This window comes from Mya arenaria, chromosome 5, assembly GCF_026914265.1.
Source record: "Mya arenaria isolate MELC-2E11 chromosome 5, ASM2691426v1".
NCBI classification, from domain to species: Eukaryota; Metazoa; Mollusca; class Bivalvia; order Myida; family Myidae; genus Mya; species Mya arenaria.
Window position 1 is genome coordinate 2,549,246 of NC_069126.1, and position 16,347 is coordinate 2,565,592.

Consider the following 16,347-nt stretch of genomic DNA (forward strand, 5'->3'; position numbering starts at 1 on the left):
AATCTCTACCGCAGTAGCTCTGATTGTCATTCTACCGATCTTCCAGACATGAATACAATTAGTACACTGTCAAAGATAGCAGCTTCTTTTCTCAGATTACATGTGACAATGTCTGCATTTTGTCATGTTCCGCTAATTCCCTCTCAATTGCTCTAGTAGCCATTGGTCATTGAGTTACAAGTTGTTCTTAGCCTCGGGAATAATCTAAATTATTATTAGCTCCCTTTGTGAATTAGATGTAATATGGAAAATAAAATAGCTCCAAAAAGCATTCTTCGCTAAAATAATGATTGTTTTGCATTTGTCGGTGACAATGTGCTTGCCTCGGTGACAATAAGCTGGCTTCGGTGTTGGTTATTAGATTTTTATGGAGACTGGTTAACAGCGAGCAGGACTCAGTCAGCTGTTTTCATATTTAATTATGCAAATGAACTCTGGGTAATCTGATTGTTTCAATCGGCTGGACAACGTATAAACCTTGTTTTAACACAATCAGTGCACGCGACCGTGGATACGGAAATATTTCTCTTGTCTCCTTAGGATTGGTGTATCATAATTTTCTTCATTTACCCATCTGTCTTCCTCGTTTAGCAAAGAACTGAAAAAACTGCCATTTCAGTAAAATTGGCTTGTGCTGTCACTGGAAAACATGGTTTACGTTATAGCTGTAAACCATAATTCAAGGTTCCCATTTCCTAATTTGTATTGGAAGGAGGTCTAATAAGATTTGAAAACTTTCTAAAATTGACTTGAGAGGAAATTGACTGTGGGTTTTTGAAAATCCCTTGGAGCAAAATAATAAGAAATTCATTTAAATATTTTAATTCCATTCAAGCCTTTCAAAAATGTAAATGTTTAAATTTAAGATATTTGTTTTAAAATATTTCTTGAGTATATTTTTCTTCAGAAAAATTCATTATACATTGGTATAACTTCAATCCTTAGTCATTATGCGATAAAACATTTAATTATTCACATGAAACTTAGTATACATGTTATGGCTCTAATAATTGTGCATCTATGTCCCTTGACCAACTGTGAAATTTGGATGAGTTGTCCTTCCCTTTATGGTGTTCTCGGATGTTTGGTCTTTAATTTAAGTGTAGATAATTGTTTATTTGGAGGTCTATATGAAAATTAATTGTTAAAGTCTTGTGCAGCCAGACAAATGATTAGTTTTTAAAAAGACCTTCAAATAAGTGATAATGTTTATAATAGTTGAAAATTTGTTTTTGCTGACAAAGCCCTGCCTTATTGACTTCTAGTCATTATATCTTTCACTGAACATGAAATAGTTTATGGAGAACTATGAAGTTGGTATTTGTATTTGAAGTATTTTTGTCAATTACTTATTATTCATGGTCGTATACGAGAATTTCCCGTGCACTTCCAAGAGCACTGTTATATTTCCAGTGCAAATTCCGTTTAATCTGGTTAAATGATACCCATAATTCACATACTATAATTGGACAAACTCTAAAATTACATCTTCAATATTCACGACCAGTACATTGAGGATTTAATCTGTAAGTACTGCCATTGTAAGGTACATAAAATAATGAAAGCTAAACGACAAATAATTTAAAGTTACTGTCATTCAATTATTGGTTTAAAATTTATTTCAACCATTATACCATAAAAACTTAAAAATGCACTTTTACTCCCACATAAGATTTACCACAATTAATACTATTGTTTTAATATTCCAAAAAGGATGAATAAATGTCAAACACAATGGTTTTTATGAAGGATAGTGGGTTAAATTTGAAAGAAATGTGCATCAAGCACGGTATTTCTACCTTATGAGATTGTAGTGGATCACAGCATAGATATTTTAGCATTCACCAATCATTTAACATTTTTGCGTTTTCAGCTATTAAATTCACGATTACAATTTTGTTATCAGTAATTGATATTTTCCATAAATGTATTATTTAGTAAATAGTTAAAGTTTTATCAGTCAAAATGTATGTTTGTTATACATGTGTATGCATTGGTATTGAATAAGAGTGTCACTTTAAGAATTTAGAATCTGACTTAGTATTCCTCAAAAACTTAAAGTTGTTATTGAACTCCAAATATTTGTTATGATTATACTTTACAGATGATTGGTTTATTTTTTCGCCCAAATGTTTAAAAATGAATATAATAAATGAGAGTCAAGCATGAGTGACGCCAATGGGTTCAATCTTTTAGTTAAATATTGAAATATTTCAAGGTTTCTTGTGGATTTCTGACACCTCTCTGTTGATTTTCTGTTGTATTTACATTAAATTGAAGTGTATGATTACCCTTCAGATAATAAAATTATATACTTGTATTCTAAAATCTTATTTAGAAATTAAAATTCCTTTTTTATTGATTCAACATTTCTAGTTCCTGAATATATAATGTAATTACACCAAGTGCCATATCTCAATTCAGAATTATGTATTTTTTTGAAAATCGAAATTGAACATTCAAGATTTTGTTTATATTTCAATGTTGACATATTGTTATGATAATTGTCTAAATTGTATTGATTCATCTTTTTAGCTGATATAATTATATCATAAACCGTTCAATGTAATTAAAGGAAACATTTTTTTCACAGTAAATACTATCGATAATACAAAAACATGAAAAAAGATTATAATTTCAGAGAGTGACAGTCTTACGTGTACAAATATTTGGTTGAGGAAAAACTCTGTATTGAAGTTATCATTACTTACAGTTAACTACTAGCCTAGGAAAAATTATTTTAATTTAATTGGAGGGTGTGTGAATGATAAATGTTGGTTGGGTAATGCACAGGGTGTCACAAAAACTCTCAATTTAAATTTCAAAGTACTTTGATTTATAGTATAAAAAGTGTTCATTTGAACATCTTTGTATATATGTCTAGGGGGGCAAGCACAATCTATGACAGAAGATATTTTTATGCCCCCTTTTGAAAAAAGTGGGGTATATTGTTTTGCACATGTCGGTCGGTCGGTCGGTCGGTCTGTCTGTCTGTCGGTCGGTCGGTCGGTAGGAATACCAAATGGTTTCCGATCAATAACTTGAGAACGCTTTGACCGAGGGACCTCATACTTGGTATGTGTATTGGTCATCACCAGCAGATGAACCCTATTGATTTTGAGGTCAGTGGGTCAAAGGTCAAGGTCAGTGTGACCTTTACATGAAAAACGGTTTCCGATCAATAACTTGAGAACGCTTTGACCCAGGAACCTCATACTTGGTATGTGTATTGGTCATCACCAGCAGATGAACCCTATTGATTTTGAGGTCAGTGGGTCAAAGGTCAAGGTCAGTGTGACCTTTACATGAAAAACGGTTTCCGATCAATAACTTGAGAACGTTTTGACCCAGGAACCTCATACTTGGTAGGTGTATTGGTCATGACCAGCAGATGAACCCTATTGATTTTGAGGTCAGTGGGTCAAAGGTCAAGGTCAGTGTGACCTTAACATGAAAAACGGTTTCCGATCAATAACTTGAGAACGCTTTGACCCAGGGACCTCATACTAGGTAGGCTTATTGGTCATGACCAGCAGATGAACCCTATTGATTTTGAGGTCAGTGGGTCAAAGGTCAAGGTCAGTGTGACTGTAAGCTGAAAAAAGGTTTTCTGATTGTCCATATTTTATTTTCTTATATAGTAGACAGTAGAAATTTATATGTCACTAAATGCATGAGTTGAAGTATCAGTTTTCAGTGAACATCTAGTTTAATTATGCCCCCCTTCGAAGCAGAGGGGTTATATAATTGCTTTGCACATGTCGGTCGGTCTGTTGGAAGACCAAAGCTTGTCCGAGTGATAACTCAACAATTCCCGGACCTATGGTCATCAAACTTGACATGAAGATTAGGTATGACCAGTAGATGACCTGCCTCATATGCATCCAATGACAAATCAGCTGTCATTTCAGTCCATGCATATTTCATTCAATTGTCCAAATATTTCTGGTTTAAATGTTGATTTTGTGATTTATTATACTATGATTTTGTTATTAATTGGGTATGATCATAGTAAGACTGATATAACCACTTGAGAAAAATCATAGATCTTTTATTGTTGGCAAATGAAAAAAGAGAAGGGTTGAAATAAATATATCAATTAAATTCCAATAAATAATAATAATTAATTCCAATAATAATAATTCCAATAAAACTATTTGTTTAAAATATATCTCATTGGAAATTGAAATAAAAGATAGATAAATCAATCGTAAGATACTATATATATAATCCAATATTAAGATCAATGTTAGAAATCATGATTTTGTAATTTTTTTCCCTTGGCAGTAATATTCCTCTCTTTTGATAGCAGTTCAAATTTACTGGACCAATATTCAATAACATATTGAGACTCAGACTCTTAGATGTCATAAAATACATATTTAAACACTTCGGTTTGACAGAGAATGTGTAAATAATTGTTTAACATGACATTTGCAACATATTTTGCAAGGTTTACCATTATTGCTCTCCAAATAAAATTTAAACATTGAAATGAAGGTCTTTATTCACAAACTCAATACTCAATTACTACTCAAGTCTTCAGTGAATATTGGCCCAGCTGTCAAGCAGTCCTATTTTTCCATCAGTGCTGTATAATAGTTCAGTTTAAACGTCCTCACAGTTGCAATCTGAAGGATGTGAAGAGATATCACACCGCCAGCATTAATGATACAAGACCGTTGGTCCAGCGTGACCCCATATTGTTCCATATTGGGTCACCAAATTTATATTGTACCAAAATGGTGTCTATTTTCTGATTCCAATGAATATTCTGATGAAAAAATGATTCATTTAAACATGTTAACAGGTTGTCTATGAGATGTATACGTTACTGGGCTAGAAGGTGACCCGTATTTAAAAATAATATGGTTTCCATTGCCTCGTATATCCCATATTGGGTCACCTACTGATTAAGCCTTTTAACTTATACGGTAAGACACGAAATAGTCAACCTATCATTTAATTGTCCCAATATATTTTAAGGTTACGAATGTCAGTAATTTGATATAACAAGACCATATGATAAGTTCCGGGCTAGTAAGTAACCTGATATGGGATATACGAGGCAAAAGAAACCATATCAGGTGAGAACGAAGCTCGAATCCGAATATGGTTTCCTGCGCCCTATACTGGGTCACCTTCTAACACTATAAAATTTATATCAAGTCGACAACCCCTTAACATTGATCAAGACCCCAATACAATCTGGGAAATGGTTCATTTATTCATTGATATCAGAAAATAGACGCCATTTTGGTACAATATAGAGATTTAAATGGTGACCCAATATGGACAAATATGGGGTCACCGCATGGCCTCTGGACCAATAGCATTGCATCATTCATATTGTAGGCGTGATATATAGTGTTGTCTGCAACTATTGCTCTTTATAAAACCAAAGTTTGCATATTTGAAAAACGAAGAAGTTCAGGTTGTTGATAATTGTTGTTATTTAGGAGTTAATCTTACTTAAATTGGTAATATGTGAAATCGTGTCAAAATTCTAAATGAACAGGTTTTAAAGGCTTATAACCATTTGCCATCTATTTTTAGTAAAGAAGCATTTAATGTGAAAACAAATATGTCTTTGTTTGATTCTCTTGTGCGACCAATATTCTATTAGATGGTTCTGAAGTATGGGGTATTTACGACCTTAAAGAGATCGACCTATTGCATAATTATGAAATTCTGTAAAAATGTGCTTCGCGTAAAAACCTCAGACATCTAAGGTTGCAGTCTTGGGCGAACTTGGAACTTTTCCCTATGATTGTTATGCAAAGAATGAGGAGTTAAGTACTGGCTGAAAGTCAGGAATAAACCAGACTTGCTTATGCACTTAGTACTTGTTAAACATAGAGCTATATATGTTAGTAACACGTGTAATAATAACGCATGGCATATTTCATTAGTTAGTTATATAAATAGTCTTGGTCTGGTAATATTGTCAATAATTTTAACCTGGATAACCGTGCCTACTATCTGCATATATTAACGCAGAGAATACATTATCAGTATGTGCAAAAGTAGCGTGCGTGCATGAGTGTGTGCATATATACTCCTTTGATAATGATTATGTATGTATTGTCTTTGCCATATAGTTGTTATATTTTGTGAATTGCCAAAAGAATATTATGTTGATTGCCAATAAACTTTAAATTGAATATTTCATCATGTCTTTCAGGTTCGATTATTTGTCTAGTGCTCACCAAGGGTTTGCTGCCAATTCTCGTGGGTGACCAGGGTTTGGTCCAGTGGTAAACAAGCTAAGCAGGTTGGTTTCCTTAGGGGTATTCTGGTATTCTTGACATTATTGTGTAACATATTATTAATGTCAAATGGTTAATTAACAATGATTTTTTTTTTAAAAACATGCACAATCGGAAAAGAGCAACTTGAACAATATATGATAACATTTGACTGATTCATCTTGGTCAGACTGATTTCAAGATAATCAGACTTTTTTATATATCTAAGGTTATTTGATATTGATGTTTTTTTCTTTCTTTTTAACAATTGAAATCCTGCCACTGCTGTGCATATCATACTTGAGAATGTTTTTCAGGTAGACTGGTTAACTTTTTTATTGCATTGGGCGTACAGTGATTTATTTTCTTTCCACAGAAACAATACACAAATTGTGTCAGCTCTTATTTTAGCAACTGTACGTTTCATTTTATGAATACAAAGAACGTGCATGAATGTTTATTATGCATTAATAAAACAATAATAACTCATAAGAATATATAAAATGATAAATCTTATCTTGTTATTGTCAAAGTTTTACAGGATCCATTGTGTAATATCAGTAATATTTAAATTTATATAGATGTGTCTGGCTTGCAATTCTGGAACTCCATGACTGAAGAGTATTCTGAAGGAGGCTGGAAAAGGCTTTTGTGAAGGGCAATATAAACTTTCAAATTCAAAGCATGAAATTCAAAAACATGTGCAATTCACCTGATAAAATGCCTGCATGCATTAAATTAAACTCCTGGGAAGACTGTCAGTTGTAATGTGCAAAATATGAAGTTAAATTGATGGAAACCATTTGTGACTTGAGCATTTAGAGCTGTGCAAGTGATAATTTGAGAGGTTTTATATGAAATAATTAGATTAACAACTTTGGCAAAAACTAACCATAAAATGTTTTCTGTTAGGGAGCGCTAAGATTGTTATGTAAATATTTCAAACTTCAAGCATTTCAAAAGTGGTCCAAGTTTCTTTAATTTTCTTGATGGCACTAAAGCTGTTAAATGGATTATTAACATAGGTTTTTCTCAATGGGTGAATCATTTTAATACCTGTAATTATGCGTATAATCATGCATTTGAGGCGCTGAAAAACTTTTGAAAGGGTCGTTATTATAAGGAAAAGTAGGTACTGCTTTAATTGGTTGCAGAAATTGCTTCTTTTGAAGTGGTACTTTGATATTGTTACTATTGTACCAACTGCCTCAAAGTAATGATGTGGGTTCAACTTTCATCTTTTTCAATGAGATGTATCAGTTACAATGTTAACAATTATTACATACTACCGAATGATGGGAGATTCAATACTTCTAATCAGGCCAAAAAATTTCTGCTAATATTGGAAAAAACTAAAAAGATTAAAGAATGGGAATTCAATTTGAGATCTAAAACCACTTTGCTGTCCCATTACTGTTCATGCACACCTTCAGTTATGTCCCTCCATCAACAGAAACTGACCAACTACTGCTTCTGTACACATTGAGTTATGTCCTTTATCAACAGAAACTGCCCCATTATGGTTTTGTTCACCTCAAGTTATGTCCATTGATCAACAGAAACTGCCCCATTTCTCTTTCTGCACACTTTGAGTTATGTCCCTTGATCGACAAAAACTGCCCCATTTATCTTCCTGTTCACCTTGAGTTGTGTCCCTTGATCAACAGAAACTGCCCCATTATGGTTTTGCTCATTTTAAGTTATGTCCCTTGATCAACTGAAAGTGACCTATCACTGTTTCTATACCCCTTTTATGTCCCTTGATCAACAAAAACTGTCTTATTACCATATCTGTACACCTTGAGTTATATCCCTTGATCAACAGAAAGTTCCCCACTACTGCTTATGTTCACCTTGATTTATGTCCCTTGATCAACAGAAACTACCCAATTACTGTTTCTGTTCACCTTGAGTTATGTCCCTTGATCAACAGAAACTGCCCAATTACTGTATCTGTTCACTTTCTGTTATGTCCATTGATCAACAGAAACTACCAATTACTGTTTCTGTTCACCTTGAGTTATGTCCCTTGATCAACAGAAACTGCCCAATTACTGTTTCTGTTCACTTTGTGTTATGTCCATTGATCAACAGAAACTACCAATTACTGTTTCTGTTCACCTTGAGTTATGTCCCTTGATCAACAGAAACTGCCCAATTACTGTATCTGTACACATTAAGTTATGTCCCTTGATCAACACAAACTGCCCCACTACTGTATCTGTTCACCTTGAGTGAAGTCCCTTGATCAACACAAACTGCCCCACTTCTGTTTCTGTTCACCTTTGATCACCAGAAACAGCCCCGCTACTGTTGTAATTAATTATTGTCGTGATGTAATTATTATTTTCCATTAAACACTAAAATGTCTACATAATCCACAGCATTTCCAGAAATTAAAATGATAATGAAATTATGCCAATCTGATTTCAAGAAAATGTGCATTCTTTTCAATGTAGTCATCCATTTCCGTGCATTCATCTGTCAGACTCATGGAGTACATATAAATTCAATTATGAGAAATTAAAATTCTGTCTAAATAGTGGAAAGGTTTGACAGTATCAGCAGACTTTGTTGTACTGAGAAAATAAGAGTTGATGTTATCTAGACATGTCATGATAAGGTGCAGTATTTGGCTCTAGAAAATCTGAGAATGAAACTATTCATTCTATCCATTGCATTATATGATAGTTTTATGAATAGATGTTAGAAGTCTTTGTCATATTAAGCTTAAATTGAATGGCAAGCCTACCATTTTTATGAGTGCATCATTTATTTTATTTCAGACCTGGTAATTTTCAAGAATAAAATATTAAATATAGACATCGGAACAGGTTTTTCGAATTACACACTGTATACTCTGATTCCTATATTAGTGTTATAACACAATGGCCTAAAAGTGTTATCACACAGTGGCCTAAAAGTGTTATCATACAGTGGCCTAAATTAGTGTTATAACACAATGGCCTAAACGTGTTATCACACAGTGGCCTAAAAGTGTTATCATACAGTGGCCTAAATTAGTGTTATAACACAATGGCCTAAAAGTGTTATCACACAGTGGCCTAAAAGTGTTATCACACAGTGGCCTATATTAGTGTTATAACACAATGGCCTAAAAGTGTTATCACACAGTGGCCTAAAAGTGTTATCATACAGTGGCCTAAATTAGTGTTATCACACAGTGGCCTAAAAGTGTTATCACACAGTGGCCCAAAAGTGTTATCACACAATGACCTTAAAGTGTTATCACACATTCACCTTAAAGTGCTATCAAACAGTGGCCTATGTAAGTGTTATCACACAATGACCCTTAAGAGTTATTACATAGTCACCTTAAAGTGCTATCACACAGTGGCCTATATTAGTGTAATCACACAATGGTCTAAAAGTGTTATCAAACAGTGGCCTATAGATGTAAGTGTTATCACACTATGACCTTTATAAGTGTTATCACACAGTGGCCTATATTAGTGTTGTCACACAATGGTCTAAAAGTGTTCTCACACAATGGCCTAATATAAGTGTTATCACACAATGACCTTAAAGTGTTATCACACAGTTACCTTAAAGTGCTATCACACAATGGCCTATATTAGTATTATCACATGTTTGCCTATATTAGTGTTATCACATAGTCACCTTAAAGTGTTATCACACAGTAGCCTATATTAGTGTTATCACACAGTGGGCTAAAAGAGTAATCACACAATGTCAAATGTTGGTTGAGGTTGAGGTTAAATGCTTTTTATATTTAATAATGTTAGTTTATGCTAAATGTATTGTAGATGTATGATCTGTCAAATTTTATCGCTTCTTGTTGCTTGCATTAAGACGCAATTTCGGCACTTGACCTGCAGTCTCATGTGATGTGGACATGTGCAAGCAACTGGAAGTGATACATCCCAACAGAACAAGTGATTAACATAATATTCCCTGTAAAACAATATTGCTTTCTTATGACTACTGCCACAAGAACAATTTTATTCCTTGTGTTGTAGACAATTGATTTTAACACTCTGCGATAGACCATTTTGATTGTAGAAGTAATAAATTATCTTAGAATTAAGTGTAGATTAAAGTACCAAAATGGCAGCACAAGGACACCAACTGAAATTTGGAATAATTCACCAATATATCTACCAGTAGCTAAAGGATGGTTTTGCTGTTCTTATGCATATCTTTTTGCAAGAAGCAATTACAGATGTCTGGAAATTTGCTGGAAGTATATTGCGGAAAGCACTTTCTTTAAGAGAATTAAAAGGATTAAGCAATGAATAATTTTAAAACAATGGAATATAATAATGAAACTTTAGATTTATGAACAGTATTCCAATATTATATAGAGCAGCAGGAAGAATTGTAGGATTGTCTTTGTTCACAAACACTTTTAAGGCTGTATAGGCGGCTACTCCTGCAGACTTTTATAACCTTAGATCGGAATCTACCATCGGCAGATCAACAGAACATTTTAAACATTTGGCGAATAAATGCGCGCACTACCGTATCAACCCCAGCGCTGTTAGAACTGTGGTGGTTACATTACAAATCGGCTCTTACAGAGCTTGTGGCCTTAACATGCAGTATAGCGCAAATAAGCTGCAATTTTGCAAAATTACGCAATCAAATTAGCAGTGCGATTATTTTAATATCGACAAGTTACATAATGCAATATTAGAAGCAGAATACGCAAAATGTTTTTAGATGAACATGTACTGAATCAAAGAAATACATGTATTTATCTGTGATTACATTTTGGGATCTAGATGCTATTGGTTAAAAATAGAATCTGGGTAATCAGATTCGGACAAGCTTATTCCCTGTAAATTAAACTGGACATCTTGATAAATCCTGGAAAAAACCTGGATCTTATTGAAGATGCAATTAAATGCTTGGCATAAAATATCAAACCAAAATGTTTAAAATAAAATTATAATATATCGTTTATATGTTTAAAATAGCCTTTAATCGGCTATAACTTGACATAAAACCATTTATTTGTGTAAGTTCATACTAACAACTTTTAACCATTACTAAATGTATATTATCAGATTTTAAAATTAAAATCAAAGCGCGTAAAGCATTTGCAGGCTTTCGGTCTGCTACGATTTGTGAGTAAAGTCATGTATTGCCGAATGGAATGGAAAGTATGTGAAGATTTCTCAGTTTTTATCTAAAATTTCAGCCCAGATTATTGAGGATATTATCTTAAGATGTTTATGATAATTTGTTATACAATAACATGACTATATTGACAAATTGTAGCAGGGTGAAAGCCTTTCAGCACTTTAAGCGCTTTGATTTCCTTAGTGCTTGCTGTTAAAATGATTAAAATACTCAAAAATGAAATAGTAAACACAAAATTCAAAAATGCATTGGAAAAAAAAGGGGGAAATAAGCATTTGTGAAAATATTTTAAGTGTGCAATAAGCATGGGGAAAACCTTAATGCAGTAAGAAATTAATCATTTAGATTGCAGCATATTAAACAAATCATTTAATATTCATAAATCACATCATTTTCATGAAATAAACATACTTTTATATATTTCCTATGTGTGGGACATGAGCAATGAGATCTTATTTCATTTTCTTTCAGTGTTTGTTGGTTCATTTATGACTGATATGCCTAATTTTCTTGTTAAACTGAGTGTTATAACAGCTTTTATCAAGATTTAGAGTACATAATTTAATGCATGATAATTTACAGGGAACTGGTTGGGGTAATTTGAATATCAGTGAGAAATCTAGCAGGTACATCATTAGAAGTTATTATCCAGTATCATTTTTCGGTAGTTTACTTCAATGAGTTGTGGTCAACAGTGGCACCAATTTGTCTATTGAATAATATCTTGATTACTTTTTCATTACAGTTCTGAATTTATTATCCTACAAAATATTCTAATTTCTTTGGTATAAAAACATATTAAGAATGATACCTACATGCTCTGGCGCTTCTGCTACACACTATATAGATGCTGAGGACAAGACCAATGTCTGCCAGAATAAAAGTCAAGGTCAAGGTTAAATATATAATATGCTGCACTGATTATGAGCATATTAAGCTTCAGGCCTTGGGCGAATATTATAAAGAGTTTAAATCATCTACAGTTGGTAAGAACTTAAGTTATTATTTCAGCACATCATCCACCAAGCTCTGAGTGGGTATCGAACCCCACTCAGGGACCCTCTGGTCCAGAAGTGTGATGCGTGCTAGTCACTCGGCAATCGCTTACATCTATCAGTGAATTTTCTCCACGTTAAGAAATGCCTGTTTGTTTTTCCATTTTTCAAATGTACCAGCTTAATAATGGTTCTATAAGGTCTGTTAGAATAAATACATTTCCAGGAATGTGTGGTTATGGACACTAAATTCAAATTTCACATTAAAATGATTACAGTCATTCCGATGGACTATTTCTCAAGATTATGAAGGCATTTCTGTATTAATTGATCTGCTGCAATCATGGTTTATGATTAATACATTCTGAAATCACAATCAACAAGTTAATGCAGAATCTGAGCTATAATGCTTGCCTGGTGGATTTTTGAGGCAGTAACAAGTTACCAGGGTCTAATTAGTTTGGATAGCTGCAATTTTCCAAGAGTGTATAGGTTACAGCCACAGCCATTAGTTTTGTGCATACAACTGTCACAAGGTCAGAATGGCCCCATTTGTTTCATGGTTATGTTTGTACAAATATTGCCTCTATGATTGTTATTGATATTTGATTAATTCTGGCAATTCTGATGATTTTGTTTCCATGGTTCTGGAGCTGGAATAACCATTTTTCCAGAACTAAATGGAACTAAACATATCTGGGCCCTGCCATTTGCTGCTGTCAATGAGGAAAAAGTAATCGTCTAATGGAGGCTTAATTGTTGTTTAATTGCTATTATGCTGCTTATATTGAAAGAGGAAAAAAATCTTTGAAAAACTGTTAACTGTATATATGAAAAACTTGGTGATGCTGTTGATAATTTTATTCCTATTTAAAAACATGATTATTGGTCATTGGAAATATGGCATTCAATTTTAACTCATGTTTTGTGTAAAGTTAGTATTACTGATACAAAGAATAAAAGTTTAGCTAATGTCATGAATCATTGCATGCCTGTTGTCTTCTGTCTGTCTTCCATCGTTCATCAACATTTTCCATCAAACAACATCTTCTCCTGAACTACTGGGCCAATTTCATCAGGAATGTTCCTTGGTTGGTCATCTTCCTGATTCCTTCAAAATAGTGGATCCATGCAAAACTCAGGTTGCCATGGCAACTGAAATGAAAGTTTTTGAAATTCTTCTCCTCAGATTTCAAAATAATTTCACAGAAATGTTCCTGAAATGACTCTGAATCACATCTGTTGAAGCTTCAGGGCTAGTTTTTACTTTATGACTAGATGAATTTTTTAAATCATCTAGTATCACAGAAAAGTTTGTTGTGTGACCTTTGACCAAATTACTTCAAGTGATGATAGGTTGTTAAAAAAACATAGCTGCCATGGGCTGAATAAGTTTTATTTAGACTGATATAAGGAAAATATTTAGAAATAATTTCCTCCAAAATTGCAAGGCCTAGAGCTTATTTATATGGCATGTAGCATTGCCGACTGTGGGTCTCTAACAAAACTGTTCAAATAACGCTCCTGGAGTCACTTGTTTTACGTAGGCTTACATAAGGGAAATATTTTAGGATATTTTTCTCTAAAACAGCAGTGCCTAAAGCTGAGATATTTTCTGTATAGATTTGTCTATTGGTCCATTACCAACTTCCTTCAAATCACCTTATTTCCATAGAAACCATCACATTCCTTAGCAAACTTATATCATCATGGCAACCTAATTTCCTTAGCAACTGTCTTTTGTGATAGCAACCAATGACTTCCTTGGCAATAGCTTGTTTCCCTTGTTTCTCCAGGTGCACAACAGAGCGATGTAGGGCCATCATAATTGGCCCTGTTCTTTACTGAAACACTACAAATGAGCGTTTGCATTCTTGCCGTGATGGTCTAGTTAAAAAATTGTTTTAAGTCAATTCAATTATTTAGAAAAGTGCTAAAAATTAAATTACGTATATAATAATATATTAACTTGCTCTAGCTAAAAAAATGTTATAAACCCATTTAATAATTTTGAAAAGTGCTAAAAATCAAATTATGTATATGATATATTAACTTGCTCGTACATGAGTGATGTATTTTTGCCATATCTGAATACTTGACAAATATCAGGGTATGGCAAATATATTTCTTTAATATATCAATCAGTTTCCCCGAGAAATGGTACGCATTGCTAGATTGCAATATTTAGATTGGAAGCGTGTGAGCATATATGTAAATACAGTCGCAGAGGGCAATGGAAAAAATATGAAACAAATATTTGACTGGACTCGAAGTGCACGGGAGATTTATGCGTTCCTGTCAAATGGTCGGTTTGAAAGATTGTTACACAGTCAGCTGTCTATATAGAGAAATTGCGAGAACAGTAAAAGTAATTATATGTGAAGCTTGGTCCATATTTCATTGTCTTAGCTTGGACCTGTAGATGGACTATCGCCAAATCTGACAATCGTAAATTGATGGTAAAAATATCTGACAGGATTTTCATCTTTGATCATCGAAATGATTTTGAATTTGTTTCTCTGTTTCTGTATTTATATGGATCAGTAGAAAGTAATGCTTCATTTATCTCCATGCCTATCTGTCTCCCTTCTAAGTCCCCCTCCTTTGGTTCTGAGTGAACTTCATCTTCAATGCCATTCATTGTGACAAGAGCAACATCTGATATTTCGGTCTATGGTGATTTTTTGGATGTCTTTGTTAAAAATGTTGTATTTTTTTGCATTATTTAGTCTTGTACATGAAATGATAAGTACATGTACACAGAAACTATTATAGATACATTAGCATTCAAATAATCTTGCAAAAAATCATTAAATATAATGAAAATTTAATTAATGCTTCAGTAAATTGAGTGTTTTTAAGTGTTTTTCTTGCCATGTATATAATATCTGCCATGGTAATCTTCTTAGATGATATTTATAAAAAATAATTTCTTACACATGTTGAGTGCTTAAGTATGCACATAAATTATGCTTTCTGTAAAAAAGATATGAAAAGAGACTTTTTATTAAAATGGTTTTGATTAAATTTAAAATACCAGTGTTTTTAATACAGATTTTAACTGAGCAATTTCAGTATATATTAAGCTGTTGGAAAGTAAATCACACTTGCATAGCTCCATTAAGCCAGGACCTGCTGAGCACTTGATTTTTAGAAATGTTTGAAAGGTCAAAAATGCATTTAAAATTGAGTCAGGTAAGAATATAGTCTTTTTTTTAGCGTCCCCTTCTATTTTCTATTTTTGTGTATGTTTGTTATTTTAATCATTCTAAAATGAAGTTGAAAAAGAACCTAAGCTCATCATGCGTTAACAAAAATGTACAAGAATCCCCCTAATGAACTGGACCTGCCTGCCCATCAATTCTGGTCCAGCTACTCCACTAAATCACACAATGATTTCAATACAGTCATTAATGCAATTTGTGACATGCAAGACTTTAAGGAATGGTTAAAGGTTGTTCCTATGTACTTAATGAATAAATTAAATATAAATGAAAAAATAAATGATTTGTCAGTCACACATAACCATTTATTTTGTGAAAGTACATACTAACAACCTTTATTTCTTTTAGTGATCTACAGTTTAATGTGTAAACAATCTATCAAGTGCTCATATCTACTGGATTTAACCCTTAAGCTGCTGATGGCGATTTTAAAGGCTTTGCAAACAGCTTGGAACCAGACCAGACGCCGAGTAACTCGGCGCCTGGTCAGGTTCCAAGCTGTTTGCCACTCAGTCAATATATCCCCAAAGTTTTAAGTAAATTGAAAGAAATTTAGAATAAACCAGACGACATTTTTGAGCAGAAGACAATTTACCCAGCATGCAAAGGGTTAAATCAATAACAGCTGACTGCTGATATACTGAAATATATGTTGACCTCTAGTAATGGAAATAACAAAATTAAACATTTTTTTTCATGATGATTAAAAGTACTTGGAATTTAATTTTCCATTTGGCATTTACCTGAAATTGC

General features: G+C 33.2%; 1 protein-coding gene across 3 annotated transcripts in view; it reads left to right on the top strand.

The window, feature by feature from the left end:
* Positions 1-16,347, top strand: part of LOC128234605 (roundabout homolog 2-like) — a 137,436-nt gene that overhangs the window by 21,319 nt on the left and 99,770 nt on the right. For all 3 annotated transcript variants that reach the window (XM_052948925.1, XM_052948927.1, XM_052948926.1), the window contains exon 2: positions 6,185-6,274. The gene's annotated coding sequence lies outside the window, so the exon portion shown is untranslated. The remainder of the gene's footprint in view (positions 1-6,184; positions 6,275-16,347) is intronic.